Source organism: Poecilia latipinna, unplaced genomic scaffold (genome assembly GCF_001443285.1).
Source record: "Poecilia latipinna isolate Pla-1442-1.1 unplaced genomic scaffold, P_latipinna-1.0 Scaffold4807, whole genome shotgun sequence".
Classification (NCBI taxonomy): Eukaryota; Metazoa; Chordata; class Actinopteri; order Cyprinodontiformes; family Poeciliidae; genus Poecilia; species Poecilia latipinna.
This window is the reverse complement of record NW_015117423.1, coordinates 1-4,705: the sequence shown is the minus strand read 5'-3', so window position 1 is coordinate 4,705 and position 4,705 is coordinate 1. Positions and strand designations below refer to the sequence as shown.

Below are 4,705 nucleotides of genomic sequence, written 5' to 3'. Positions count from 1 at the left end.
TAAATTATTTAGTAATATCAATATATATTTATACAACTGTACAAACACAAATAAATAATGATTAATACTGAATAATATATGATAGGTGTTTTTTCTTGAACCTTCATAAAAGAACTACAGACAACGTACATAACTTTTATGATCAAGCTTTTGCAAAAGGAGAAGACTCCCCAGGCACCTGGAAAATGTACGATGACCTCAGAAAAGAAGTAATGACACCATCGGAAAAAAACAGCATATGCCCTCATACTGTGCTCTATACAAGAGTAATGGTGAGCTTTCCTGTTTTCGTCACCAGCATGTTAATGTTTTTGTCCAATTGAATGCATAGTTTATTTTAAAAATTGTTCAACTCAAGTTTATGTTTAGTAATCTTTCATATTAAATAAATTAGCCATATGTTGCTCTGAACATAATACTAACATGGCAGGGCGTTTATGATAGTTGATAAAGGTTTTTCAACATGGATAACACCAAAAATAACATTTATTGTACCAGAAGGGCAACTTTCAGCGCTTGGTGACATAAAAGATAAAGGTTTAATGTAGTGTTCTTTAAACAAATTAATCTTTTATTGTAGAATGTTGTTGAATATTCTGTGCTATGAATTGTAAAGACAGATAATCAAGATAAATAAGTCATTTGCAAACAATTGTGATCATGAGTTGGTTATAATAAAATAAGTGAAGCTTCTCTGATTTAAGGTTTCTGTAATATTTTCAAAGTAAAACCTTGACATCAAAAAGTTTAAATTTAAATGTTTATCTTCAAAGCCAGCATAGCAAATAATCAGATTGATTGACACCCATTTTGCCTGATTTGAAGAAGGTGGGGGGCTGGTTGACCTTGGATGACCTCTAGAAACATTTCTTTATGTCTTTAAAATGATAGCGGCAAAAACAAAAAATGTTGCTGCACAAACCAGCACAAACGTAGCACAGACGTTTGACACCAATTTTGTTTGATTTCATAAAAGTGGGGGGGCTGGTTGACCTTTACACTTTCATTAATATCTTCAAAGTCAAAACAGCACAAACGAAAATTTTTGCTGCACATACCAGCACGAATGTAGCCAAATTGATTGACACCCATTTTTTCTGATTTGAAGGGGGGGCCAACTTCACACAGGTCAAGCTCTGCTCCATCCTCACCGACTCTTTAGGTTCTGTTTGTCCTCAAGCTGACAGAGAGACAGGAAGCTGCTGACCCACAATGCACCGGGAGCTGCTGACCCACAATGCACCAGGAGCTGCTGACCCACAATGCACCGGGAGCTGCTGGCCCACAATGCACCGGGAGCTGCTGACCCACAATGCACTGGGAGCTGCTGACCCACAATGCACCGGGAGCTGCTGACCCACAATGCTGACCCACAATGCACCGGGAGCTGCTGGCCCACAATGCACCGGGAGCTGCTGACCCACAATGCACCAGTCCTGCTGTGGAGGAGAGCAGACACTGACCAAAGGCATTATGGGTAATGCAGCTCTAGAGACTCACCTGGTTTCCAGCGGAACCAGAAATAAACAGAAACTCCTGCAGCAGCAGCCAGAACCAGAGCCAGAACCAGTAGAACCAGTAGAACTATGGCCCAGACTGGAAACGGTTCTGTGGAGACAAATGAAGATGGATGAGTTTTAATAACAGAATATTTTAATAATCAGATGCTTTTTCTATTAAATCTGATTTAACAGACAGGAAACTGGTTGATTCAGAGTTTGACTAGAAGAGATCTGATTGGTGGAGCTGGTTGCCCTGGTAACCAGAACATGACCTGGATCAGCCCAGAGCCAGACTTTTTTTTCCAAATTTAACTATTTCAGATAATTTCTTCCTTAACACTGACTAAATACTTTTTTGCCCCACTGCACATGCAGTGAGCACCATGCCTGCGCATTAAGAGGTCTGACCATCAGAGGAGTTGTCAATTCATCATATGCAACAAGTTATGATGAAAATAAGACATTAAATTGTTTTCCATGATAAATATGTAGCCGGGTGGTCAATTTTGGTTAAATAATTGCACTGTTTCAAAGTGTTGGTTTTCTTTCATTGTTACAGTAGCAATGCTGTTAAGTGATTTTGTTTCAGTTATGTAATTTTATTTCCTATGTGTATGTTTTTCACATTTAAATATGTTCAGGTAGTTGGTCTCAGGTGCTGCACAGTTTGACCACCAGAGAGCAGTGTTTCAAAGTGATTACCGTTTCCCAAAACGGGGAAGGAAATGCATTTTGTTCTCTTCCGGTGTTGCTATGCTACGTGATGAACTTGGACGGGAACCGTACGTGATTTATCTGCAGGTCATAGTTTCAGCAGAAAATCGGGAGCCTGTCTGTGCGGTGCAGGGCGGCCATTTACTGCACGTGAAAATAAGATGTCCGATCATCGGTGTTCTCCAGCGTAAAGAGTGAACTGAGACATTACTGTCGAATCCAGAGGCCACTGCCATATTTCTATTTCTTTTCTTTGACATATTGTATTTTCTTTTGGGATCTGCCACATTTCATGAATATTTACCAAATGTTTAGGTACATCTATGTTCTGATTTTTGAACGATAGTAAGGGACCAAGACAGCTTTGTTCAGTCTGTTTCCACTGATAATAAAATATACTGCACACTAAGAACCCCACTTATTGTGTCCTGTGAGGCCAAGTATTTCCTGGGCTACAAATATATAAATATAAATGCGTTGTTGTGGTTTCAAATTGTATTTAAAGAAAGTATATATATATATACATACATATATATATATATATATATATATATATATATATATATATATATATATATTATTACATATATATGTAATATTACATATATTATTATATATGTAATAAGTGTTGCTCTAAGAGATCTCAATGTCTTGACTGGCAAAAAAAAGGCAAGTTGAATGATTGACAATAATTTAACTACTCTTTTTCCTTTGATATGAGAGCACACTTATGTCCTGTATATTATCGAAAGCATTGTTGTAAAACCAATAAAGATACTGTTGGAAAAAAAAATGTTACTTAGGTTGATTATAACTAGGATTTATTCAGAATAGAACAGGATGAAGTTTAATTTGAAACTGTTCTGTATTTTAATGAGGTTTATTAGAATCAGAAGTCAGGCTTTTTTACATGTTGATTATAACAAGGGTTATAGTCAGTGATGTCAGTAATGTGTTACTTTGTATTAAAATCAAAGAGGATGAGATTATGTTGTATCTGAATCATTTTTCCTTGTAATACAGCCATGGCTTTACATCAAAGGTGTTTTAATATTTCCATCATCATTTATTCTGATAAGTTTTAGCCCTAAATCACTGATGTGTTGGTGAGCAGTGATACTTTTAGTCTCCAGTATCTAAAGCGAGTTTCCTTACATAAGTTTAACTGCAGAATAACTGGTGAACACTCAGTGTGATTGTTCCAATACTATAAATATGTTTGAGGAATACAGAAGAAGTTTATCCTTGAATAGATATTATGGACTTTAGAAAATAAAATAAAATCCTTTTTGCTTTGGTTTTGAAATATCCATGAATCCCCCAGTCCCAGTTCAGTTGTCATATTATTGAGTATTTTTGTTTTCCTACTTTGTTCCTTCTGCTGATGTCCCATCTATTTTACCATCATACACTGTATTAAAATATCAAACTATTATTATACCTTCAGCATCATCATAGCAATGAAACCTACAGAAATATCAAGTCTGATTATCATAAGCAGCTTTGGGCTTGTTTTTTAGTTGAGTTGCTTGCAAATGTAATGAGTTGCGGGTTTTGCTTTCTTGGGCTCGTTTTTGAATGTGAAGTTACTCATTTGGGCTTGGAAATAAGCAGGGACACAATTTGTCTGACATCCAGTTAGTTTTAGTCCATCATTTCCCAGGTGATCCGGCCCGCTGTGTTAATGTCAAAGTAATATATGAATGAGGCTGAGCTTCATGTTGAGCTACAACAAACTTGTCGAGAAAAGTCGAGCTCAGCCCACTTCCCCATGCTGGAGATTTTAGTTTAATAATAACAATAAATAAAGTTATCTTTAAAACTGATTACACAGGTGACATCAAGACTCAACAGTAGAGTCAGACGGTAATAAAATTAATCTGTTGTTATTGTGTCCTGCAAAATTTGCTTTAATTCTACAGATTCCTCATTTCAAGGCATTAAAGGTTTAAAGAATAAAATCGAAACATTTTGAGTAATTGGATAAAGATGAGTAAAATGCATGTAAATTTCTTTAACTACTGTAAGAGGTTGAAAAGAGTAAAGAGTAAAAAGTGTGTGATACTGTGTCACAAATATAGACAGCAGGGGTGAAAGAACTGGCAGCACGGAGGAAAGAGGAAGTGAGATTTTGAGACTAGATCTGCACCAGGTGTTGAGTTGCTGATCTTTGAGTTTTAAAGAAAACGGAAGGTTCAAAGTTGAGTGGAAGAAAGGTTGAGGCTAACTGAAGACACTTGACATCAAGGAAAGTACGCACCGGACATGCAGAAAATGAGAGAAACTGTGTACATGGGGCATAGAAGTATATGTGAAAATTAGAGGTTGCATTTACTGGTGTGAATATTCAGAACACTGTGGTGAGTCGGTCATAACTCCAAAGAACGCAGAGTCGTACGCTAGGTGATTCAACTCGTACTTGCCGTTTATTTAGGTAATCGTGTGTGGTTCTAGAAAATAAACAACAGTACAGAGTCAGTGTCTGAATA

The 4,705-nt window shown here is 36.7% G+C and overlaps 1 protein-coding gene across 1 annotated transcript in view; it reads right to left on the bottom strand.

Moving 5' to 3' along the window:
• LOC106943034 (uncharacterized) overlaps nt 1–1,657 on the bottom strand; it is a 16,377-nt gene extending 14,720 nt beyond the window's left edge. The window contains exon 1 of the mRNA XM_015026375.1: nt 1,501–1,657. The gene's annotated coding sequence lies outside the window, so the exon portion shown is untranslated. The remainder of the gene's footprint in view (nt 1–1,500) is intronic.
• Nucleotides 1,658–4,705: the final 3,048 nt, after the last annotated feature.